The sequence below is a fragment of the Sus scrofa genome, chromosome 3 (genome assembly GCF_054392235.1).
Source record: "Sus scrofa isolate SSC_HxYL_T2T_F1_AM1 chromosome 3, Sscrofa_HxYL_maternal_Yorkshire_Landrace_v2.0, whole genome shotgun sequence".
In the NCBI taxonomy this organism is placed as follows: domain Eukaryota; kingdom Metazoa; phylum Chordata; class Mammalia; order Artiodactyla; family Suidae; genus Sus; species Sus scrofa.
The window spans coordinates 7,381,433-7,408,921 of record NC_139385.1 but is presented as its reverse complement, the minus strand read 5'-3'; the positions used below and the strand labels follow the sequence as shown (position 1 = coordinate 7,408,921).

Here is a 27,489-nt window from a genome sequence, read left to right as displayed (position 1 = left end):
ATGCCAGGTAATCCTACAAGGCAGACTGAAACCCAGGTCCCTTCTTACCTCTGGACTTGGGGACAGGGTTCTCTTGCACACCCTGAGGCCCTGCTTAATGAGTCTAAACATACCCTCCTGGCCCAGAAATCAGAGCATCTACGGCAGGATCCATGGAAAGGTAGAGTAACTGCAGGCCCATAGCCACCTCCCACTAGGGAAGTGAGTCAGCAGATCAGAAGCAGATCAGCAGCAATGTCGTCAATGATAAGAACGGGTGCACCTATTCTTGCCTGGAAGTACTCCAGAGCATCTCCCCTGAGCCCACTTTAACCTGACACTCACAAGAGAGGGGTTCTGGTAAATGACGGGAATCCTAGCCCAGGTGACACATCACAACACCACCAAACAGGATCTCCTGTCAAGGTGGCACATGTACTCATCTCCTTAAAACACACATGATCCCGCAATGAACACAGCAGAGTCATCGTTCTGCCTACTAGAACTATCCAGCATACAACCAAGCACATGTACGCAGTGTTAGAAAAACAGGGAAGAAATTACTCTTGACTATTGTCCATGGAATGAGTCACCCTTTCCAAGTGTTGACCCATCTGTGGACATCAAGTGCTCGCTTTCTCAGTCACTCCTATTGATGCTGATAGACTCACAAACACAGTGACCAGGCAGCATGGGTGGAGGCTCTATGTGAGACCAGAACCTTCCACTGACCATGGGTGTCCACTCAGTCTACACTCAGCCACTGCTGGGGCCCCATCTGCCAAGCCCAGAGACCAACACAGATCCCTGCTGTGGCACCATCCCCAGCAGAATCAGCCAGATACTGGGTGGTAGATGCATTTGATTGATGGCTGCCATTAAGGAATGGCACTTCTCTCATTAGTCTCCATCTTTCTCTGGAACTCTCCATAACATACATTTATCCATCACCTGAGTCCCATCTCCCTTCCTCCCCCTATTCACATCCCATTCTGAGTTGTGTCGCTCAAGGGACTTTTTCCTCTGTTTCCTCAGGCAGCTTCCCTCAAGGAGCAACCTGACATTACCCGTGACGTGAAGGTTGAGGAGCAAGCTGACCTTGTCAGAGGATGCCCTTGTCCCTAATAAAAGGCTCTGGAATGGCCCAAGCCCCAACAGTGCCTTACCTGGAACCTTCTCTGCAGAGGCTTGTGGGGAGAACAAGCATAGACGTGAAGAGAGAGGGCAGGACAGAGCCCCACTGCCTCACACCCTGGCTACTGAACGTCCAAACAGGGCTTTTCTGAGGGCTCACCAGACGTCCTTCCTCACCCTGGGAATCTCCGTTTACTGTGGAGAAGCAGAGGGTCCCACCCAGTCACCACTGTTTCCACTCGTTCTGTCCTGACAGCATCACCAGGAGAAACCAGGCATGGAATTCTGGCATGCTCTTGTGTGCAGGTTCAGATTTTGCATTCCCTCAGCCTGCCTCAGGACAGATTAACTCACTGAACTTCTTTAGCCTCTAACTGGAGTGTCTTTGAATCCTGCCTATGCCTCCTCTGCCTCTAACCATAGATCCACCCGCTTCTCCATCCAAAATAGTGATGAGAGCTTGGGCCAGAACCCTTTGCATTAATGTTCCCTGGTTAAGAAGCTCCATTTAATCCCTGCTGAATCCTCTTGAGTCCAGAATCAAAGAAGAATCTGTTGGGGATTTTCTGCTCTATCTGTCACTTGAGGGAACATTCTTCTTAGTTTCACTCCTCCTTTCCCACTTGGTAAAATAAGAATTTGGTTCTGTCCCTGATGGTTTTCGAATAAGCACCTTCCTGACAGCACAAATGTTTCCTCAGGAAGAATAAAGGGGCTCGAATGAGGACAGACTGGGCCTGAGCTGAGCCAATCCTGAGGGAAGAGAGGAATCATCCATGAGAGATAAAACAGCCCCCAGCCCAGGGGACCCAGGTCAACCAAGGCAGTTGAGGACACTAAATATATGGCATCAGGAATTCCCACCCAAAGGACACTTCCTGAATCTCGTCTGGAAACCATGCCTCGAGATGCCCATTAGACTTGCTGTGTGCATGAGTAAGTGTCCCCAAGGGCTTTGCTTGAAGTTTGAGTGTAGTCTCAGGGGAGTGAGAGATTTTGAGGAGTGTGGCTCAGAAGATCACATGGGGATATCTTCTCCAAGGGGGACTGAACTGTGGAGAGAAACACCTCTGGAGGCCCTAGCTTGTTTTTCTTTTTTTCATTTATTCCTCACTTTAAAAAAGAATTAATTTCTTTATGAAGTGTAGTGATATACAATGTTATGTTTCAGGTATACAACAACGTGATTCAATGGCATATATATATATATATATATATATATATATATATATATATATATATATATATATATATATAGCATATTCCCCCCCCCCTAGATTCTTTTTTTTTTGGTCATTTGTCTTTTTAGGGCCATACCTGTGGCATATGGGGGTTCCCAGGCTAGGGGTCCAATCAGAGCTGTAGTTTCCAGCCTTCACCGCAGCCATAGCAACACCAGACCCGAGTCAAGTCTGCAGCCTACAACACAGCTTGCGGCAATGTCACATCCTTAACCCACTGAGCAAGGCCAGGGATTGAAAGCACAACCTCATGGTCCCTACTCATATTCGCCTCCACTGTGCCACAATGGGAAGTGTTCTTATAAAATACTGAGAAGGGTTCCCTGTACTATGCAGTAGGTCCTTGTTGATTATCTATTTTATATATGGTAGGGTGCATATGTAAATCCCCAATTCTTAATTTATTCTTTTGCACCATCTTACCCCTTTGGCAACTATTACTCTGTTTTCTGCGTCTGTGTCTCTATTTCTATTTTGTGTACGTTTATTTGTATGATGTTTATTATGCTTCCACATATAAGTGATAGCATATGATATGTGTCTTTGGCATATTTCACTTAGTCTGATAATTTCTAGGTCCATTAATGTTCCTGCAAATGGCATTATTTCATAATTTTATGGCTAAGTTTCATTGTTGAAATACACCACATCTTCTTTATCTATTGATCTGCTGACCCACATTTGGGTTGCTTCCATGTCTTGGGATTTGTAAACAGTGCTGCAGTGAATGTTTGAGTACATTTTAGTGTTTTCTCCAGATACGTGCCCAGGAGCGGGACTGCAGGACCATATGGTAGCTCTATTTTTCAGTTTTTTAGGGAACCTCCATACTGTTCTCCACAGAAGCTGGACCAACTTACATTGCCACCAATAGTGTAGGAGGGTTCCTTTTCTCTGCCTCCTCTGTAGTATGTAGTATTTGTAGACTTTTTGATGATGTCTTTTCGGACCTGTGTGAAGTGATACCTTATTGTGGATTTAATTTGCCTTTCTCTCAAAATTAGGGATGTTGAGCACCTTTTCATATGCCTACGAGCCATCTGTATGTCTTCCTTTTTCTTTTTCTTCTTTTGTTTTGTTTTGTTTTTTAGTATTGCATCTGCAACATATGCATGTTCCCAGGTTAGGGGTTGAGTCAGAGCTGAAGCTGCCAGCATACACCACAGCCACAGCATCGTGGGATCCAGGCTGTGTCTGCAGCCTATGCCACAGCTCAAGGCAATGCCAGATCCTTAAGCCACTGAGTGAGGCCAGGGATGGAACCCACATCCTCGTGGATACTCGTGGGGTTCCTAACCCACTGAACCGTAATGGGAACTCCTGTATACTTCTTGAGAGAAATTACAGATTTATTTATTTAGCTCTTCTGACCATTTTTTGGTTGGATTGTTGGGTATTTTAATATTGAGCTGTATGAGCTGTTTGTATATTCTGGTGTTCCTCAGCATTGCTTTGGCAATTCTGGGTCTTTTGTTGTTCCACATAAATGTTTGGATTGTTTGTTGTTGTTCTGTGACAAATGTTATGGGTCATTTGGTAGGGATTGCATTGCATCTGTAGATTGCTTTGGGTAGTATGACCATCTTTACAATATCAATTTTTCCAATCCAGGAGCATGGACTATCTTTCCATCTCTTTGAATCCTCTTGATTTTCCTTGATTACTGTTTTATAGTTCTTTCACCTCCTTGGTCAGGTTTATTCCTTGGTAATTCATTTTAATTGGTACTGTATTTTCGTATTCCTTTCCTAATCTTTCATTACTAGTATACAGAAATGCAGCTGACTTCTGAATATTAATCTTGTAGCTTGCGACTTTGCTGAATTTGTTGATCAGTTCAAGGAGTTTTTGCAGGGAGTCCTTAGGGTTTTCTCCATGGAGTATCATGTCATCCGCATAGTGTGACAATTTTCCCTCTTTTCTTCCAACTTGAATACCATTTGTTTCTGTTGTTTGTCTGATGGCTGTGGCTAGGACTTCCAATACTATGTTGAATAGAAGTGGTAAGAGTGGGCATCCTTGTCTTGTTCCAGATGTTAGCAGGAAGGTGTTCAGTTTTCTCCATTGAGTAGTATATTTTCTGTGAGTCTGGCATAAGTGGCTTTTACTATGTTAAGGTATGTTCCTTCTAGACCCACTTTGGTAAATTTTCTATCATGAATGGATGTTGAACTTTGTCAAATGCTTTTTTTCTGCATCTCTTGAGATGATCATGTGGTTTTTGACCTTTCTTTCGTTAATGTGATATATGCTATTGATTGATTTCGGTATGTTGAACCATGCATGTGAACCTGGGATGAATCCCACTTGGTCGTGGTGCATGACACTTTTGATATGTTGTTGGTTTCGGTTGGCTAAAATTTTGTTGAGAATTTATAGAGTCTATATTCAATTTCAAGTGTCTATAGTCATCAATGATATTGGCCTACACTTTTGTTTTTTGAATCTCTATTTTATTGCTTTCCTCTCTGATCTTTATGATTTCTGTCCTTTTGCTGAGTGTAGGTTTTGTTCATTCTTTTACTACTTGCTTTAGGTGGTGGGTTAAGTTGTTGATTTGAGATTTGTCTTCTTTTTTGAGGAAGGCCTGTATTGCTATGAACTTCCCTCTGAGCACTGCTTGTTTGACATCCCATAGATTTTGACTCTTCATGATCATTGTCCTGTCTTCATGATCATTTGTCTTGAGGAATTTTTAAATTTCATTTTTGATTTCCTACTGACCCATTGGTTTTTCAGTAGCATGTTGTTTAGTCTCCATGAATTCGGTTTTTTCTCATTTCTCTTTCTGTGGCTGATTTCTAGTTTCATGACATTGTGGTGAGGGAAGACACTTGCAATAATTTCCATATTCTTAAATTTGTTGAGGTTCGTTTTGTGCCCCAGTATGTGGTCAATCCTTGAGAATGTTCCATGTGCACGTGCAAAGAGTGCATATTCTGATTTTTTTGGATGTACGATCCTGAAAATGCCAAGTCTAGGTTTTCTGTTGTCATTTAGGATCTCTCTTGCCTTTTGATTTTCTTCCTGGAGGATCTGTCCCTTGCTGTGAGTGGGGTGTTAAAGTCTCCTACTAGTACTGTATTCCTGTCAATTTCTCCTTTTATGTCTGTTAGTATTTGCTGTGTGTATCTGGGTGCTCCTGTATCAGGGGCTTGTATGTTAATGATTGTACTATCCTCTTCTTGAATGGATCCTTTTATCATTAAATTATGTCCTTCTTTGTCTTTTTGGATAGCCTTCCTTTTACCGTCTATTTTGTAGGATTTTGGATTGTGATGATCATGGTACGACTATAAATGTAATAAATTCATTGAGTAATAAAAACATCTATTTTGTCTGATAAAAGTATGGCAACTCCTGCTTTTTTGTCTATTCCATTGGCATGAAATATCATTTCCCATCCCCTCACTTTCAATCTATATCTGTCCTTTGACCTAAGGTGAGTCTCTTGTAGACAGCAATTGTAGGCTCTTGCTTTTTTACGCAGTCTGCCACTCTGTGTCTTTTGATTGGAGCATTCAGTCCATTGATATTTAAGTCATTGTTGATAAATATGCATTTATTGCCATGTTAAACCTTGTTTTCCAGTTGCTTCTATGTGTCTTCTTCGTTCCTTTCTTTTTGTAGTTGGATGATTTCCATTTATTTTATTCTTGTGTATTTTTCAGTGGTTGTGAATGTAAAGTTTGGTTTTGATTTGTGGTTGCCCTGTTTTTTAAGCATGTTAACCCCTTCCTAAAACTGCTTGCTTTAGCCTGATAGTCATATAGGCTCAAAAACATTCTTAAACAGAAGAGTCTAGATTTTCTTACTTTCTTTCCCTACATTCCATGATTTTGAAGTCCTTTTTAATATCTTCATGTTTTACTGTTCCTTGTGGGGTTTTTTTGAGTTTCTTAAATTTTTTTATTATTAAATGATACAAAATATAAACATTGCTTAGATCCAAACAAGTTACAGAAGAACACCTACAAATGCACTATGGACTACATGTGACAATTCTATTTAGCTTCTCTTTTAATGATTTCATATTAGCGTCCAAAATGATCAACTCCAGCATTTTTTCTTTTTTTTTTAATTTTCACTTTTTTTTCCCACTGTACAGCACAGGGACCAAGTTACTCTTACATGTATACATTTTTCCCCCACCATTTTTTCTGTTGCAGTATAAGTATCTAGACATAGTTCTTTTTTTTAATAATTTTTTTTATTTTCCCACTGTACAGCAATGGGGTCAGGTTATCCTTACATGTATACATTACAATTACATTTTTCCCCCACCCTTTCTTCTGTTGCAACATGAGCATCTAGACATAGTTCTCAATGCTATTCAGCGGGATCTCCTTGTAAATCTATTCTAGGTTGTGTCTGATAAGCCCAAGCTCCCGATCCCTCCCACTCCCTCCCCCTCCCATCAGGCAGCCACAAGTCTCTTCTCCAAGTCCATGATTTTCTTTTCTGAGGAGATGTTCATTTGTGCTGGATATTAGATTCCAGTTATAAGTGATATCATATGATGGTATTTGTCTTTGTCTTTCTGGCTCATTTCACTCAGGATGAGATTCTCTAGTTCCATCCATGTTGCTGCAAATGGCATTGTGTCATTCTTTTTTATGGCTGAGTAGTATTCCATTGTGTATATAGACCACATCTTCCGAATCCAATCCTCTGTCGATGGACATTTGGGTTGTTTCCATGTCCTGGCTATTGTGAATAGTGCTGCAATGAACATGCGGGTGCATGTGTCTCATTTAAGTAGAGTTTTGTCCAGATAGTTGCCCAAGAGTGGGATTGCAGGGTCATATGGAAGTTCTATGTATAGATTTCTAAGGTATCTCCAAACTGTTCTCCATAGTGGCTGTACCAGTTTACATTCCCACCAACAGTGCAGGAGGGTTCCCTTTTCTCCACAGCCCCTCCAGCACGTGTTATTTGTGGATTTATTAATGATGGCCATTCTGACTGGTGTGAGGTGGTATCTCATGGTAGTTTTGATTTGCATTTCTCTTATAATCAGCGATGTTGAGCATTTTTTCATGTGTTTGTTGGCCATCTGTATATCTTCTTTGGAGAAATGTCTATTCAGGTCTTTTGCCCATTTTTCCATTGATTGATTGGTTTTTTTGCTGTTGAGTTGTATAAGTTGCTTATATATTCTAGAGATTAAGCCCTTGTCCGTTGTATCATTTGAAACTATTTTCTCCCATTCTGTAAGTTGTCTTTTTGTTTTCTTTTGGGTTTCCTTTGCTGTGCAAAAGCTTTTCAGTTTGATGAGGTCCCATGGGTTTATTTTTGCTCTAATTTCTATTGCTTTGGGAGACTGACCTGAGAAAATATTCATGATGTTGATGTCAGAGAGTGTTTTGCCTATGTTTTCTTCTAGGAGTTTGATGGTGTCCTGTCGTATATTTAAGTCTTTCAGCCATTTGGAGTTTATTTTTGTGCATGGTGTGAGGGTGTGTTCTGGTTTCATTGCTTTGCATGCAGCTGTCCAGGTTTCCGGCAATGCTTGCTGAATAGACTTTCTTTTTCCCATTTTATGTTCTTGCCTCCCTTGTCAAAGATTAATTGACCATAGGTGTCAGGGTTTATTTCCGGATTCTCTATTCTGTTCCATTGGTCTGTCTGTCTGTTTTGGTACCAATACCACACTGTTTTGATGACTGTGGCTTTGTAGTATTTCTTGCAGTCTGGGAGAGTTATGCCTCCTGCTTGGTTTGTGTTTCTCAGGATTGCTTTGGCGATTCTGGGTCTTTTGTTGTTCCATATAAATGTTTGGATTGTTTGTTCTAGTTCTGTGAAAAATGTCATGGGTCATTTGATAGGGATTGCATTGAATCTGTAGATTGCTTTGGGTAGTATGGCCATTTTCACAATATTGATTTTTCCAATCCAGGAACATGGAATATCTTTCCATTTCTTTACATCTTCTTTGATTTCTTTGATTAAAGTTTTATTTTTATTTTTTTTTTTAAATTTTATTTTCCCACTGTACAGCAAGGGGGTCAGGTTATCCTTACATGTATACATTACAATTACAGTTTTTCCCCCACCATTTCTTCTGTTGCAACATGAGTATCTAGACATAGTTCTCAATGCTATTCAGCGGAATCTCCTTGTAAATCTATTCTAGGTTGTGACTGATAAGCCCAAGCTCCCGATACCTCCCACTCCCTCCCCCTCCCATCAGGCAACCACAAGTCTCTTCTCCAAGTCCATGATTTTCTTTTCTGAGGAGATGTTCATTTGTGCTGGATATTAGATTCCAGTTATAAGTGATATCATATGGTATTTGTCTTTGTCTTTCTGGCTCATTTCACTCAGGATGAGATTCTCTAGTTCCATCCATGTTGCTGCAAATGGCATTATGTCATCCTTTTTTATGGCTGAGTAGTATTCCATTGTGTATATATACCACATCTTCCGAATCCAGTCATCTGTTGATGGACATTTGGGTTGTTTCCATGTCCTGGCTATTGTGAATAGTGCTGCAATGAACATGCGGGTGCGTGTCTCTTTTAAGTAGAGTTTTGTCCGGATAGATGCCCAAGAGTGGGATTGCAGGGTCATATGGAAGTTCTATGTATAGATTTCTAAGGTATCTCCAAACTGTTCTCCATAGTGGCTGTACCAGTTTACATTCCCACCAACAGTGCAGGAGGGTTCCCTTTTCTCCACAGCCCCTCCAGCACTTGTTATTTGTGGATTTATTAGTGATGGCCATTCTGACTGGTGTGAGGTGGTATCTCATGGTAGTTTTGATTTGCATTTCTCTTATAATCAGCGATGTGGAGCATTTTTTCATGTGTTTGTTGGCCATCTGTATATCTTCTTTGGAGAAATGTCTATTCAGGTCTTTTGCCCATTTTTCCATTGATTGATTGGTTTTTTTGCTGTTGAGTTGTATAAGTTGCTTATATATTCTAGAGATTAAGCCCTTGTCCGTTGCATCATTTGAAACTATTTTCTCCCATTCTGTAAGTTGTCTTTTTGTTTTCTTTTGGGTTTCCTTTGCTGTGCAAAAGCTTTTCAGTTTGATGAGGTCCCATGGGTTTATTTTTGCTCTAATTTCTATTGCTTTGGGAGACTGACCTGAGAAAATATTCATGAGGTTGATGTCAGAGAGTGTTTTGCCTATGTTTTCTTCTAGGAGTTTGATGGTGTCCTGTCGTATATTTAAGTCTTTCAGCCATTTGGAGTTTATTTTTGTGCATGGTGTGAGGGTGTGTTCTAGTTTCATTGCTTTGCATGCAGCTGTCCAGGTTTCCCAGCAATGCTTGCTGAATAGACTTTCTTGTTCCCATTTTATGTTCTTGCCTCCCTTTTCAAAGATTAATTGACCATAGGTGTCAGGGTTTATTTCCGGGTTCTCTGTTCTGTTCCATTGGTCTGTCTGTCTGTTTTGATACCAATACTACACTGTTTTGATGACTGTGGCTTTGTTAGACATAGTTCTTAATGCTACTCAGCAGGATCTCCTTGCAAATCCTTTCCAAGTTGTATCTGATAACTCTAAGCTCCCGATCCCTCCCACTCCCTCCCTCTCCCCCCATACAGCCACAAGTCTCTTCTCTAAGTCCATGATTTTCTTTTCTGTGGAAAGGTTCATTTGTGCTGGATATTAGATTCCAGTTATAAGTGATATCTTATGGTATTCACCTTTGTCTTTCTGACTCACTTCACTCAGTATGAGATTCTATAGTTCCATCCATGTTGCTGCAAATGGCATTATTTGGTCCTTTTTTATGGCTCAGTAGTATTCCATTGTGTATATACACCACATCTTCCTATTCTAATCATCTGTCCCTGCGTTTATCATCACTTTTACAGTAAGGTTTCTTTCCTTTTATATCTGTATACTGGCTTATTTAGGCGATTGCCTTCCAATTGTGATTTCCTCTATGCTATTTCTTCTTACCTGTTTTTTATTTAGAGACGCCCTTTCAGGATTTCTTTTTTAGAATGGGTTTAGTATTGTTGTACTCTTTGGGCTTTTGTTTGTTGGAGAAATTCTTTATTCCTCCTTCTATTTCAAATGATATTCTTGCTGGATAGAGTATTCTAGGATGCAATTTTTTTCCTTTTAGAACTTTGCATATATCTTGCCCCTCTCTTCTGGCCTGTAGTGTTTCTGTAGAGAAATCAGCTGATAGCCTTATGGGGGTTCCCTCATAATGAATGCTTTGTGTTGCTCTTGCTGCCTTTAGAATCCTCTCTTTAACTTTTGCCATTTTTATTATAATAGGTCTTGGTGTGGGCCTGTTTGGGTTCAACTTGTTTGGGGCCCTCTGTGCTTCTTGTAGATTGATGTCTGTTTTCATTAGATTTGCAAAGTTTTCAGCCATAACTTCTTCAAATGTGTTTTTGATCTCCTTTTCTTTTCTTTCTCCTTCTGGAATCCCTATTATGCATAGATTGGCCCACTTTATATTATCCCATGGGTCTCTTATATTGCTCTCATGTTTTTTTGTCATTTGGTTTTCTGTCTGCTGTCCTGATGGGGTGATTTCCATTATTCTACCTTCCAAGTCACTAATTAGCTCCTCTGCATTATTCAATCTGCCCTTCAGTGCCTTTAGCTCTCAGTTTGTGTCTCTGCCAAGGAATTTTCTAGTTTATCTTGGCTTCTCCTTATATTTTCTAGTCCCTTTCTAAAGTAATCTGCATCACTGCCTATATCCGTTCTTATTCCTTCATATTCACCTTTAATTCCTTCAGTATTTTCACTCTCTCCCGTTTGAACTCAGAGTCTATTAGACTGCAGGGGTGTGTTTCATTGTTTACTGCTTCAGGTGAATTTGGCTGTTCTTTTAACTGGGAATGGTTGTTGAGCTTCTTCATTTTGCTTTTTTTTTTTCTCTTTTTCTGTGAGGTTAGGGAAACCAAGCTGTAGTCTTGGAGGGCTATTTCTATGCAAGAGTGCCCCTCTGTATTTTATAGGGGGTTACTATTTATTTTTGTCTTTGCAGTTGGGATATTTGCTGTCTATTTCTTCAGTGTGAAGAGGCTGTTATCCCCAGGGTGCTGAGTGTGTGTGCAGGGAGAATGAGGCAAAGGGTAGGGCTAGTAGTGAGTGCCTGGTTGCTGGGCTCTTGACAGTAGCAAGGACCTGCAGGAAGGTGGCACAGGCTACTCCTAGCTGCAGGGCTCTGGGAAGCGGTAATGAGGCTCAGGCCAATTGAGATGGTGCCCAGAACATTTGACAGTGGCAGTTGCAAGGGGTGTGGGTTTCCAGAGGAGTGAGAGCAACAACTGGTGGCATTCGGTTGCAATGCCCTCCTCTGTGGTGCCCTCTGAGGTGATTAGGGCTGTAAGTGGTGCCTGTTGATGGACCTCTAGTAGTGGTGGACCATGTCCACCTCTGGAGTCAGTGACAACTGTGGTGGTTTGCCCCCACCAGCTATAGACCACACAAGAAGCACCCTGTCCTGCAGAGCCCACACAGGAGGTGCTACACAGGCTGCTCCTGGTGGCAGGTCCCTGGGAAGGGACAGTGATCAAGCATGTGTGGGTGCTGCCTGGACCATTTGGCAGTGGAATCTGCAGGTTGGGCATATTCCCAGGGTAGTGAGAGCAACAACAGGTGGTGCTTTGTTTCAGTGCCTTTTTTGCCAGCCTATGAGGTGACTGGGGCTGCACGTGGAGCCTGTTCACAGACCCCTAGTGGTGGCAGGCCTTGCCTCCCTCTGGTTTCTGAGATGACAGCTATGGTGGTTAGTCCCCGCTGCCTGTAGACTACACAAAAGGCACCATGTTGCACTTAGCTCCCTCCTGCCATTAGCCCATACAAGAGGTACCTGGCCACCAGTAGCTTGCACAGATAGTGTCTGGTTTTCTATAGTCAAAGAAATTGGCCTTGCACACCTGTAGCCTGCACCAGAGGCCCCACATCTTCTGAGAGCCTGTGCGTATACAGGCTGGTTCTCATGGTGGTCCACCTCTCCTCCTCTCACCCTGCCCAACAATGGCAGCTTGTTGCTCCTCCACCTGGGTTCCCTTGGCTCTGGCATTCCATTCCCCAGCACATGGCACACCACTCCCTAGCCCCTCAGGTTGTCTCCACACAGCCAGCCCTAGTCCTCTCCCTGCAACTGACCTCTGGAGCCTGAGTCCCAGTGCCCAACCCCCACCTGCGTGTCTCATCTGTGGTATCTTGTGGGGTGGTGCAGATGATCTGTGTGACTCTCCTTCTGCTTTGCCCTCCTCAGTCCTCAGTTGCTGTGCTTTTCTTGGCAACATTGAGTTCCCTCCATCTTGGCTGATCTCCCCATGGTTAGGTGGCTTCCCAGGTTGTGGGTTCCTTTTCTCTTTCTCAGATCCCTCTCATGAATGCTAGTCCTGTCCTAATTCCTTCATTCTCTCTCTGTTTTCTTTTATTCCACCCACTTATATGGTGGGTTTCTTGCCCTTATTGGAGGTTTAGATTCTTTGGCCAGTGTTAAGTAAATGTTCTGTAGTAATTGTTCTACAAATAGATGTGTTTTCTTTGATGTGTTTGTGGGAGAAGCGAGCAAAACTTCTTATTCCTCCACCATCTTGATCCTCGATTCTGGAATCATTTTGAATTAAGAGATTAATTTGAAGAAAGACTGACCTCTTTGCAATGAAGTTTCCCACTCAGGAATATAGGTTATTTCCATTTATCTTAGACTTTTCATTTTATTTGCTGAAGTGTTATTATGTTTTCAGACTGGTTATTTGGGTTAAGTAATGCATTGTTTCTTGTACTGTTGTAGCCTACTTCTTAGCTGCAATTACGTGTAAATCCTTTTACACTTCTAAGGGATGAAAAAAGTTTTTTGTTTTTATTTTTGTTTTCTTTTTAGGGCTACCCTTTTTCAGGCATATGGAATTTCCCAGGCTAGGGGTCCCATTGGATCTGCAGATGCTGACATATATCCCAGACACAGCAACGCCAGATCCAAGCCACATAGGCAAGCTATACCACAGCTTGTGGCAACACCAAATCCTTAAACTACTGAGAAAGCAAAGGGGTCAACTAGTATCCTCATGGATCCATCCTCATGGATACTAGTTGGATTTTTAGCCTCCTGAGCCATGACAAGAACCCCTAACACGTTTTCTTTCTGTTTAAGATATTTCATTCTTTCTTATACTTTTTTTATATTACTCAATGAATTTATTACCTTTATAGTTGTACAATGATCATCATAACCCAATTTTGTAGCACTTCCTCCCCAAATCCCCACCTTTCTCCTTTGGAAACCATATGTTTTTCAAAGTCTGGGAGTCAGTATCTGTTCTGCAAAGAAGTTCATTGTGTCCTTTTTGAGATTCCACATTTGATGTTGGTGTCTCATTGTTTGACTGACTTCACTTAGCATGGTAATTTCTAGGTCCATCCCTGTTGCTAAAAATGCTGTTATATCATTCCTTTTAATGGCTGAGTAATAGTCCAACGTGTCTGTGTACCACATCGTCTTGATCCACTCCTCTGTCAATGGACTTTTAGGTTATTTCAATGTCTTGGCTATCGTGTACAGTGCTGCAATGAACATCGGAGTACATGTGTCTTTTCAAGTCATGGTTTTCTCTGGACAGATACCCAGGAGGGGGATTGCTGGGTCAAATGGTAGTTCTATGTTTATTTTTCTGAGGAATCTCCATACTGCTTTCCACAGTGGTTGCACCAATTGACAATTCCACCAAGAGTGTACTAGGGTTCCTTTTTCTCCACCCCCTCTCCAGCACTTATAGTTTGTAGACTTTTGGATGATGGCCCTTCTGGCTGGTGTAAGGTGGTACCTCAGAGTGGTTTTGATTTCCGTTTCTCTAATGATGAGTGACGTTGAACATCTTTTCATGTGTTTTTTGGCCGTATGTATGTCTTCTTTGGAGAATTATCTGTTGAGATCTTCTGCCCCTGTTTTGATGGGGTTGTTTGTTTTTTGGTATTGAGCTGTAGATGGTGTTTATAAATTTTGGAGTTTAATATCTTGTCAGTCAACTCATGTGCAAATATTTTCTCCCATTCTGTGGGTTATCTTTTCATTTTGTGTAGGGTTTCCTTTGTTGTGCAGAAACTTTTAAGCTTAATTAAGTCCCATTTATTTATTTTTGTTTTTACTGTCTTTACTCTAAGGGGTGGATCTGAGAAGATGTTTCTGTCACTTATGTCAGAGAGTGTTTGGCCTATGTTTTCCTCTACGAGTTTTATAGTGTCTGGTCTTATATCCATGTCCTTAATCCATTTGGAGTTTCCTTTTGGGTATGGTGTTAGGGAGTGTTCTCATTTCATTCTTTTCCATGTGGCTGTCCAGTTTCCCCAGCACCACTTATTGAAAGGGCTGTCTTTTCTCCATTGTATATTCTTGCCTCCTCTGTCATAGATGAGTTGGCTGTAGGTACGTGAGTTTAATTCTAGGCTTTCTATCCTGTTCCACCGATCTATAGTTCTGTCTTTGTGCCAGTACCATATGGTTTTGAGGATTGTTCCTTTGCAGCATAGTCTGAAGTCAGGGAGCCTGACTCCTCCAGCTCCATTTTTCCTTTTTCAGGATATCTGGCTATTCTGGGTCTTTTGTGCTTCCAAGCAAACTTTAAAATATTTTGTTCGAGTTCTGTAAAACATGTCTTTGGTAATTTGATAGGGATTGCATTCAATCTGTAGATTGCCTAAGGTAGTATAGTCATTTTGATAATATTAACTCTTCCAATCCACGAGCATGGGATATCTTTCCATCTATTTGTGTCGTCTTTGATTTCTTTCATCAGTGTCTTATAGTTTTCAGCGTACAGGTCTTTTGTCTCTTTAGGTAGGTTTACTCCTAGGTATTTTATTCTTTTGGATGCAATGGTAAACGGGATTGCTTCCCTAATTTCTCTTTCTGATCATCATTGTTAGTGTATAGAAATGCCATTAATTTCTGTGTATTAGTTTTGCATGCTGCGACTTTGCCAAATTCGTGGATGAGCTCTCACAGTTTTCCGGTAGAGTCTTTAGGATTCTCTATGTATAGTATCATGTCATCTGCAAATAGGGATAGTTTGACTTCTTCCTTTCCAATTTGGATTCCTTTTATTTCTTTTACTTCTCGATTGCCATGGCTAGGAGTTCCAGAACTATGTTGAAGAGTAGTGGTGAGAGCGGACATCCTTGTCTTGTTCCTGATCTCAGCGGGAATTCTTTCAGCTTTTCACCATTGAGGGTGATGTTTGCTGTGGATTTGCCATATATGGCCTTTATTATGTTGAGGTAGGTTCCCGCTATGCCCACTTTCTGAAGGGTTTTTATCAGAATGGGTGTTGGATTTTTTTTTTTATTATTTTCCCACTGTACAGCAAGGGGGTCAGGTCATCCTTAGATGTATACATTGCAGTTACAGTTTTTTCCCCCACCCTTTCTTCTGTTGCGACATGAGTATCTAGACATAGTTCTCAATGATATTCAGCAGGATCTCCTTGTAAATCTATTCTAGGTTGTGTCTGATAAGCCCAAGCTCCCCATCCCTCCCACTCCCTCCCCCTCCCATCAGGCAGCCACAAGTCTCTTCTCCAAGTCCATGATTTTCTTTTCTGAGGAGATGTTCATTTGTGCTGGATATTAGATTCCAGTTATAAGTGATATCATATGGTATTTGTCTTTGTCTTTCTGGCTCATTTCACTCAGTATGAGATTCTCTAGTTCCATCCATGTTGCTGCAAATGGCATTATGTCATCCTTTTTTATGGCTGAGTAGTATTCCATTGTGTATATATACCACATCTTCCGAATCCAATCCTCTGTCGATGGACATTTGGATTGTTTCCATGTCCTGGCTATTGCGAATAGTGCTGCAATGAACATGCGGGTGCATGTGTCTCTTTTAAGTAGAGCTTTGTCCGGATAGATGCCCAAGAGTGGGATTGCAGGGTCATATGGAAGTTCTATGTATAGATTTCTAAGGTATCTCCAAACTGTTCTCCATAGTGGCTGTACCAGTTTACATTCCCACCAACAGTGCAGGAGGGTTCCCTTTTCTCCACAGCCCCTCCAGCACTTGTTATTTGTGGATTTATTAATGATGGCCATTCTGACTGGTGTGAGGTGGTATCTCATGGTAGTTTTGATTTGCATTTCTCTTATAATCAGCGATGTTGAGCATTTTTTCATGTGTTTGTGGGTGTTGGATTTTGTCAAAGGCTTTTCCTGCATCTATTGAGAGGATCCTATGGTTTTTATTCTTCAGTTTGTTAATGTGGTGTATCACACTGATGGATTTGTGGATATTGAAGAACCCTTGCATCCCCGGGATAAATCCCACTTGATCATGATGTATAATCCTTTTAATGTATTGTTGGATGCAGTTTGCTAGTATTTTGTTGAGGATTTTTGCATCGATGTTCATCAGTGAAATTGGGCTGGGGTAGGCTTGTATTGCTACAAACGTTCCTCTTAGAATGGCTTTTGCTGCATCTCATAGGTTTGGGAGTGCCGTATCTTTAAATGGGGAGTCAGGATTCTGAGGAGAGTTTTGCTTTGTGAATCTTTGGGGGCATTTCATGCAGTTGCAGTTGTCTCAGAATTTTCATCCTTTGTCAGGTTGAATGACATCCTTTGTCAGGTTGAATGACACTCAGCTGACTTCAGCCATGTCCTCAGGCAAAGTTACATGGTCCTTGGTGTTCCTGTCATGGCTAAGTGGCTAAAGAACCTGACTAGTATCGGGTTCAATCCCTGGCCTTGCTCAGTGGATTAAGAATCCAGTGTTGCTGTGAGGTGTGCTATAGGTCACAGACATGACTCGGATCCTGTGCAGCTGTGGCAAAGTCTGGCAGCTACAGCTCTGATTCAACCCCTAGCCTGGGCACTTCCATATGCAGTGGATGTGGACCTAAAAAGGCAAAAGACAAATGTAAAGTTGAGTGATCCTTCTTGCCTGTGACCATAAAGTACAGGGAAGATAAGGGGATTTTGGAGGCCTTGGAGGGTGCAGTCAGGATGCTGTGGGCCCTGAGTATGAGAGGACTGCAGAACCCCACTGGCCCCTCTATCCTGGCATTTGGGGAGCTTGAAATGAGGACTGCCTTAGATGAGCACCAACACTGACATGAAATCTCTGCCCATCACTGTGTGGACTTGGCCATTGGACACAATGTAAGGACCCTTTGTGTCAGAAAGGATGGTCCTTTGTGGTAGTTTTCTAACTTCACATGTCTATGACTTCATATTTCCAGGGCTCCAAACAAAAATTAATCACTTGTGTATGGAATAATGATAATTTGTGGAAATAAACTTTTAAAATCACACTTCAAAAAAAAAGAAGGAGAGGAGGTAGTCCTAGGAGATGCTCTCTAGGGGTTCTGATGAAGTCACAGGGACTGGGGCTGGAGTAGGTGACATAAACATGTATTTTTTTCAGGTGTTTGTCTCTTGAGCCAGGCCTCAGATGTGCAGCCTCTGGACAGAGGAGGTCCCCAGGCCCTACAGGTGATGGGAGGGGATGCTGTGTCTCTCATCACAACAGGGGCCTTGACAGTGTCCCCTATGACCTTGAGACGTGTATGTAGACTTGGTGCCCTTGTGTTCACCCTGGCCTTACATATGGGCCAAGACACCCCTGCCAGTGCATTTCCTCAGAACAGTGGGGGGTTTTGCCTTGGCGTCTGTTTCCCAGGCTTCTGCCTGTTCCCTAACCACAGACTAAGAAGGAGGGTTGTCCATTGCAGAGACGTTTCCACGATGATCTCTCTGATGTGGTGCTTTCTGATCCTGCGCTTTCCACTGTCTGTGTGCAGCTCACACGATCCCTGCTGCTTATCCAAAATGAAGCCCAGTGTCTGCAGGGAGGGAGATGTGATCATTGGTGGCTTTTCCTCACTTTATTCACTTTTTCAAGATCCAGAATATTTTTGGAATGTTTCAACACCATCCTGGCAGAGATGGGTGACTTTTCCAGTGAAGTGTTTTTCCTTTCCTTCTCTTTCAAGTTTCCATCGTTTTATTTTCTGTGATTGTGAGGAAGGATCTCTCTTGAAGCTTCAGGTAGTGAAACAAATGTGCTCTGAGTTCATGTTTTCCCTTCTGCCTGTGTCCACTGTTCATCCTCCTCTCACTTATTCTCCTTCCATGGACTGATTTTCCTTTCAAGGTGGAGGCAGAAATCCATCGTTCTTCCTTCAGCCCTTCTTCCCTTCTGGCCCCTCACACCTCCCTTGGTACCTCATATTAGAACTCTCCCCATGCCTCTTCTCTTGCTTCTTGGCCAGGACACAGGTGAGAATGGGGACCCCAGTCACCCTCTGCCCTCCCGCATCCTGCCCTGGCGGTTCTAGCAGTGTGGATGGTGTGGCATCCTCAGAACTGCAGCCCCTGTCCAGAGGGCAGTGCTAAGAGGCTACAGAAAATGTTCTCCTACAGAGTCCAACATCTGTTAATGCTGAGGATGCTCACGGACAGTATCCCTGTGGAGGAGATCTCTGTCATATATGCAGATACCTCATTTTGTCTAACTATCACCTTCCTTGGTGAAATATCCACACTTGTTACTATTGCATTAGGCATGGTCCCTAGCCTCTTTGCCTAGGTGCCAGCTCAGAGTGAGGAAGCCGTAGCCTGAGAGGGCTTTTGTCCTATTAGGTTCTCTTTCATTACTGTTTTCAGAGGCATTAGAGATTGGGGCTTCCTTATTTTTTCCTACATTTAATTAAGTAATTAATTTATTTTTCTTTTATTTTCTCTTATGCCTTCTTTTAATTGTTATTTCCCCAACACAACACAATTTTTTTTTCCCACTGTACAGTATGGGGAGCCAGTTACACATGCAAGTATACATATTTTTACTCTCACTGTCATGCTCCATTGGAAGTATCTAGATATAGTTCTCAGTGCTACATAGCGGGATCTCATTGTTAATCCATTCCAAAAGCAATAGTTTGCATCCATTAACCCCAAGTTCCTGATCCCTACCACTCCCTCTGCTTCCCCCTGGGCAGCCACAAATCCATTCTCCAAGTCCATGATTTTCTTTTCTGTGGAGATGTTCATTTGTGCTATATATTAGATTCCAATTATAAGTGATATCATATGGTATTTGTCTTTTTCTGACGGATTTCCCTCAGTATGAGAGTCTCTGGTTCCCTCCATGTTGCTGCAAATGGCATTATGTCATTGTTTTTTATGGCTGTGTATATATACCACATCTTCCTAATCTGATCATCTATCAGTGGACATTTGGGTTGTTTCCATGTCTTGGCTATTGTAAATAGTGCTGCAAAGATCATGCAGGTGCATGTGTCTTTTTTAAGGAAAGTTTTGTCTGGATAGATGCCCAAGAGTGGGACTTCTGGGTCATATGGTAGTTCTATGTATAGATTTCTACGGTACCCGCATACTGTTCTCCATAGTGGCTGTACCAGCTTGCATTACCACCAACAGTGCAGGAGGGTGAGTAAAGTGAACTTTGAAGAGATTACTAAGGACAGCTAGGTGGGGCTGAATGTGACTCTGTAGTCAATATTTTCTGAATTTTGTCCCTAGATTTTTTTTGGTTCTCATGTTCTCAGGTACCTCCTCAATGAATGTCTGACAACAAAGTGCCCAGCCTGAGTTTAATACTATACTAGCTGGTTTAAATATCATATCTCATTAATTTATTTATGTATATATACACACACAGAAAATTATGTTACATAATATTTAAATATGTGTATCATATATATACACATGCTGTAATTGTAGTTTAAGTTACTTTCATAGGTATTACCTCGTTTGATTTTTAATGAAGTAACTGCTTTTAAATTTAAAGTTGAAGAAGAATGAAAATCTTTGTGAAGTCTTGCAGCTAACAGATCACCTGTATCCCCTTGAGAATTCTGTCTTCCACTCTATTACATCCCCTCCAGTTCCACCCTCTTCTGAAGAGCATTCAGTTTAACAACAGTGCTGGGGATTGGGTATTTTTGGATCAGCTTAGAATCCCTGGGAAAGAATATGATATTCTCAACTTTTGGAACTGTCCTGATGGACTTGGCTTCAGGTGAAAGTAGGACAATTTCCCCCCCAGGCTCCAGGTGGTCCAGATGTTTCCATACATGAAGAGTTGATGGAGCAGGCCATTGGGTTTATTGATGACACATAGCTCTTTAGAACATCCTGGCCATGAGCCATTGGTGATCTCTGCGTGCTCAATAGAAGTAGCACAGACTCCCACTTCCAACCCGATGAATGGTCTCAGCTCCCTCCACCTTGAATAGTTGTCCTCTCCTAGTACCTGACACATGGGGGGAAAATACATCTAATCAAGACTTTACCTCTAACATTCGGTAGAGTTAGCTTCATGCAGGAGAGAAAAGCATCCAGGCCAGGAAATGGATGGGCTGCTTTTTTAAAACTCACACTTGTTGGTTGTCCCTGGAACATTCTGGGGACCCAGGACTAGATCACGTGTGCAGGTTTTAACAAGACTTTCCTCGGATTTCTTGAGACTCCTCACTGTGTGTGCAGCAGGAGCTGTGGCCCTGGATGGAGGCAAGCTCCCCAGTGGGGAAAGGCTGCCTGCTGCTTTGACTGCATGTGCTCCCCAGAGAAGGAGGTGTCCAATGCCACCAGTACTGATCTGGGGACTCTCCTCCTCACCCACTCCACTCTATGCCTATTTGTCCCTGCAAATGGGAAGGACCTAGAATAGAACAGTATTATCCAAGGTCTTCTTTCATTTACTCAGTAATTTCACTCTTCAAGCTAGTAATCCTCCTTAGGAAAGAATGTTTCTTTCTTTGTTTTATTCTTACTCATTTTGGGACCCTTAGCATGACCGTCCCAAGGTCATATTTTCAAAAGATCGTCCCAAATAGACCTATGTTTGTTGTGACTGTACAAGGTAATATGTGTTAGTGTTAGTAGCTTGGTTTTCTTGTGTTTCTCTCAAGCACACCCCAGTAACACTAAACATTGTATCTTATGCAGCTTCCTTTCTCCAGGGCCTGGCACCACTCATAACTCAAGGAAGTGTCCAGAAATCAATTGTGTGGTTTCACAGGTGGGAGAGCCTTGTGTATTCCTGCTGGGGGCCAGCATATACAATGGGCTGAGGACACATCCTGGTTTCCTGGTTGCTCACCCCTCCCTGAGCTCCGCTAGGTCAGAGGCAGGACGGGAGGTAGATGGGGGAGTGACCATGAGGAACGGGGGCCTAATACAGAGATGTGGGGAGTCGTTGACATGACTTTGGGGTTCAGAAAATTTTCCACAAAGGATGCAAGTTTATTACTGAGTTGTCAAAGACATAAGCATGTTATTAGCTGAATGAAGGGAGGAAGATTTCCTTGGAGAAAATAATTAAAATGGTATGTTTCCACCACCATTTGAGGACTTGAAAAAAACCTAATGTGGCTGAAAAAAAAGCAAATTGGAAGGCAAAAGCGTGGCTCTTTTGTCTCATCTCATTGTTGAGAATTTAGCCAAATGAATAACTGCCTTTGTATGCAACAATGTATGCCTGCAAGAGATATATATTGTCAGTTAGATGCACAGCCCATGTCCAAGGATGTAATGTGATCTGCAATTAGCATAGATTGGGAGAGTGAGTTATAGATACATACCTGCATACCTGCTTTTTTCCATTAAAAATATCTGTATCAGTAGATATTATCAACATGACCATTTGACCATGAGAATATTTTTTAAAAGGTAAACCATGACTCCCCAAAATATGGAATACACATGTATCAAAGATTTTTATGGGACAAATACATTAGCATTTATATAATTTGTTCCAAGGCTTGTAGCAAAATGGGTTTATATTGTTCATCAATAAAGGCTTTTTTTTTGCTATTAGGGTCCCCCCTGCAGCATATGGAGTGCCCCATGCAAGGGGTCGAATTGGAGTTGCAGCTGCCAACCTACACTACATCCACAGCAACACAGGATCCAAGCCACACCTGCCACCTACACTTCAGCTCATAGCAACACAGGATCATTAACCCACTGAGCAAGACCAGGGATAAAACCTGCATCCTCATGGATACTAGTCAGGTTTGCTAGAACTGAGCCACAACAGAAACGCCAGTAAAAGCACTTTTGACAATAGGACATGAAGAGAACCATGTTAGAACACAATTGATAGGTCAGATAGAAAATGCCTATGAGCTACGATAAAACCATAAACTTTGGGATTATCTTTCTACTGGTTCATCAGATCTATAGATCAAACTGCAACTTCACAGTGTTTGAGTTCTAATGAAATGGTAAATCCCAAAGTCAAAGAGAAACCTTTTGCTGGAGAAATACCTAAGCCTTGAGTTGGCTTGGTAAATGATGCTGGGGTATGCCACCAAAAGCACTTGTCATCCTCTTGCCTTGTTTCCAGGTATTGAATAATTTCTTAACAAATTAATAAGATCAGACCCCTAGGAAGTGGAAGAGCCCAAATTTGAGTTCTTCTAACTCCAAATCTTATTCTCTTGCAAATAAACCGCACTGTACTTGAACATCCCCAGCCTAATGAGATCAGCAGAATGTAAAGAAAAGGGAAATAAAGTGTAAAATGAGATTACAGACATAAAAAATAGGGCATGTTGGGGAGCTATGGAGTCAATAAGCCTTACACAGGCAAGGAATGCTACTCAGGGGAGATGAGTCAAGGCCAGTGTAGAGACAGGTGTTTACAATTAATCGTGTGGGAAAGGGAGGAAGTGACGTCCCAGGAAGAAGAGAACGAGTGTGAGGTTCACAGGTGTGAGGACACAGGGGCGTGTTGAGCTGAAGGGAGGTTTCCCTTAAGGTCTTTGTAGTCATGAAGGACCTCAAAGGGCTGCTCACCAAAAGGCCATGCGGTCCAGACAGGACCTGAGAATTCCGTGAAGCCTTCAGGAACCAGGTAATTTTCACTCACTGTGACCCATCCCATAATTTGTCTTAAAGAGGAAAGCTTATGAATTGTATTGTTTGCTTTTGTTTCGTATAACTGAATATAAACATCTTGCCGGTATTTGGACTATTTTGGACTCCATTCTCCAACTCTAAATTGAATGTTCCTTCAAATTTGTTGGTTTGAAAATATTTTAAAAGCCCTAATTGACTGCGATGCGGTCTTTCTTTAATGAACATGATTAACTTATTCCAAAGGTTATTCCGATTTTATTAATAGTATTTTGTAAATGAGATTGGTGTATGGTTTCCTTTTTCATGATACAGTTCTGAAATTAAATCTTGATAAAATCCTCTGGAGAAAGTGTATCACAATACAGAAATGTCTCCAAATCCTGATATTCTACGGGAATGAGAGCTTTTCAAGAGAAAAGGTTGAGATGAACATGAAAACTAGCAAAAGGGTGCATGAGAGAATGAGCATAGGCTTTCAAATCAGACTACAGTGAGTAGGGCTAGGACTTCAGTAAGGGAGGTGAGGGGCAGGACATATACCTTCACAGAGGCGCCTGGGGTCAGGCAGGGGCAGGTCTGGTGCCTGAAAGAGAATCCAGCTTCAATTTTGCCCCTTTGGGTGACCTATTTGCCTTGGCCTCATTAAGCCCCTCAGTCCTGAATCTACATCCCAGCCCTACTCGCACCGCCTCCATGATCTCAGGTGCCTTACATCAGCCTTTTAAGCCTCAATTATTTACTTCTGCGAAGCAGTTGCTTCTATCTCTCTACCTCCCAAGGTTCTGTGAAAACTGAGTGAGATATAATCTCTCAAGTACATTGCCTGGAGTGTCACAGCTGCACAGGTATGTTGGTTCCTTAAACCTCCCTATTCTATGCTGGGGCAGGGTGGTAGGGAGTCCCTGTGGGTGCAGTAGGTAGAATGTAGATAATTACAGAGCTCTTTCTTTCTTTCTTCAGCAACATCGCTGGCATATGGAAGTTCCTGAGCTAGGGGTTGAATCGGAGCTGCACCTGCCAGCCTACACCACAGCCACAGCTGTGGCTGTGAGGGATCCGAGCCTCATCTGTGACCTACACAGCAGCTCATGGCAATGACAGATATTAACCCACTGTGCAAGGCCAGGAATTGAACCGACATACTCATAGATACTAGTGGGGTTCTTAACCTGCTGAGCCAAAATGGGAGCTCTGAATTAGAGACCTTTGTTTCATGGCTAGGAGTTTGTACTCCGTCTAGAACAGTGGTTCTCAGAGTGTCCTACGTATACCAACAGCATCAGCATGACCTGGGAATGTGTTAGAAATGGAAATTCTGGGTTTCTCAGGCAGAAAGTGCACTGGGGGCGGGATCCAGCAACCTGATTTCATGATCCCTCCATAGGATTCTAAAGGGTGCTCATGTTGGGGAATCATGTTGTAGAAGAACTTGAGAGTAATTGTGGCTTTTGAATCAAGAAAGTAGTATCAAAGTATTGAAGTAAGAGCAACAGTCAGAGCTGTGACGGAATAAATGATGGACGACAGGGATTCAAGGCAGAAGACAGGGAGCCTCATAGGGAGATACTCTGTTAAAGTAACTGTTGAGTTACCCAAGTCTCAACAATAATAGTGAAAGTGACCATGCCTAGGACAGAGGTTTGCAGTGGTGTGGATATAGCAGAAATACTGTCAATGGGAAGCTTCTTAGTGAGGGTGTGTCTTGGTCCTCTCTAGATCTGCAGATCCTGGGATATTAGCTGGGTCCGAGCAGGCTGACAATAGATGAACCCAGGGGATGTCCTACTCTGCTCATATTAGGTGAAACAGTTGATGTTCGTTCTTTCTTTCTTTCTTGCCACTCCTGAAGCATATAGAAGTTCGTGGGCCAGGGGTCAAACCAGGGCCACAGCAGCAACCCAGATGAGCCACAAGAGAATTCCTGTCATTACAATTTCAAAGAAAAAAAAGGTTGTTGTCTGGCATATGACGATTAATAAAACAGATGATGTGAAGGCTCCTTGGCCTTTGATATACCAGGCGAACCTAGACATCGTGACCTTGGAATTTTTCTCTCTGTGCTGTTCCTTTTTTTGCTGTTGAATTAGAGTCTTCTGAGCAAATGTGAGTATGTGAAGAGCTCATGAGAATCACTGAACCCACGGTAATGGCACGTCACTTCTCTTGCCAGATATGAAGCAATGTGTGAGGTGTGCAGAGGATCAGTACCCTAATAGTGACCAAGACCATTGCCTCTCAAAGGTGGAGACCTTCCTGGCCTGTGGAGATCCTCTGGGGATGGTCCTGGCCTGCACAGCCCTTGGTCTGCCTGTGCTCACAGCTGGGGCTCTTGGGGTCTTTGTGAAGCAGAGGGACACCCCCAGAGTCAAAGCCAATAACCAGGCTCTCAGCTACATCCTGCTCATCTCCCTCATCCTGTGCTGTCTCTGCTCCTTCCTCTTCCTTGGCCGTCCCAACACTGCCACCTGCCTCCTCCAGCAAATGCCCTTTGGGGTCATCTTCACCATGGCCGTTTCCACCACTTTGGCTAAAACCATCACTGTGGTCCTGGCCTTCAAGGTCACAACCCCAGGGAGAGAGATGAGGCAGTGGTTGCTCTCAGGGGCCCCCAGTGCTCTCATTGCCATCTGCTCCCTGATTCAAGGAAATTTCTGTGCAGTCTGGTTGGGGACCTCTCCCCCTTTCATGGACATAGATGCACATTTGGAGCCTGTCCCCCTGATTGTCATGTGCAACAAGGGCTCTGCCATGATGTTGTATCTTTCCTTAGGATACTGGTGCTCCTTGGCCCTCTTGAGCTTCGCCTTGGCTTTCCCGGCCAGGAGCCTGCATGACACTTTCAAAGAAGCCAGGTGGCTGACATCCAGCATGCTGATGATCTTAGTGTCTGGATCGCATTCCTCCCTGTGTACAATAGCTCCAAAGGGAAGGTCACGGTGGTGGTGGAGGTCTTTTGCATCTTGGCTTCCAGTGCTGGGTTACTGGGTTACATCTTTGTTCCCAGTTGCTGCCATATTCTCCTCAAGTCAGAGAGGAATACCCTGACTAAACTAAGGGGTAAAAACCAACTCTGGGGGAAAATAAATATTCTAGGAGGTGCATGTGTGTGTTACCTAAGACAATTAGAAAGCTTGAAAATTAAAGAAAACCCTGAAGCGTTGTCTCCCCACACCTTGCCATGGGTACCTGTCTGTTCTGGCATCATTTTCCCCCTTGATTTGGAATGCCCTGGTCATGTTCATTACATCCCTGGATATAAATCTCTGTTCTGCACTAACTCTTCTTTCACTGATTCTTTCCTTGAATGGATAGCCTTTTGTTTTCACTTCCTAGATTTCATAGCATGTCCTGACAGCTGATAACAGCTATATTTTGGTATTGCTGTTTTGCAGTTAGTTTGTTTACTCATAATAATTTCCTCTTAAATTTTTGAAAGGTCTTGGCAAGTTCCATAATACCCAGTATAGCATTTGGGTTGGAATTGTTTTGATTTCGTAGATGAATTTGAAGAAGGACTGACTTCTTTGTGGTAAAGTTTCCCATTCAGGAATGCATGTTAACTCTCCATTTATCCCAGCCTTTTCATTTTATTTATTAATGCTTTATTATATTTATTATATTAATGAGTCATCTCTAGTTATTTTGGTTGTTAAGTAATGTATAATTTGTTCTTTTTTGAGCTTACTAGTGGACTCCTATTAATTGTTAAGTTGATTCGAAAGATCCTAGGATTCTTAGGATTCTAAGACGTGGATGATAATACAAGGTTTTTTCTACTCTAGATACTTATTTCATTCCAGTTGCGTTGATGAGAGCCTTTGACACTCTGCTTAATAGTAGTCGTAACTGTGAGCTTTGTGTTCTTGGATTTGGTGGAAATGTTCCTTATTTCTTTTCACTAAGATATATATTTGTGGTTTTCGATCACACCTTCTTTTTAATGGAAATAAGTACCTCATTAATGACGAGAGTGCCCTGTCTTCAATGCACATTGGTTTTACATAATTATTTAAGTTGCGATAAAATAAACATAAAATGCCCATCTTAACCATTCGCAAGATAGTGCAAACAAATCCCAGAACTCTTTTCATCATCTCAAAATAAAACTGTAAACATGAAACACCTCCCCATCCCCTGCCTCCATCATTCTACTTTCTTTCTCTATGAATTCCTCGAGGTACCTCATAGAAGTAGAATCATAACCTCTCTGTCTTTTGATGAATAGTTTATTTCACTTGGAATAATGTCCGTCAGGTCCATCCACATGTCACATGTGTCAGAATTTTCTTCCCTTTTCAGGCTGAATGA

The 27,489-nt window shown here is 42.2% G+C and overlaps 1 pseudogene; it reads left to right on the top strand.

Annotated features, from left to right (window-relative positions):
- On the top strand, positions 1 to 27,489 carry LOC146404363 (vomeronasal type-2 receptor 116-like; annotated as a pseudogene).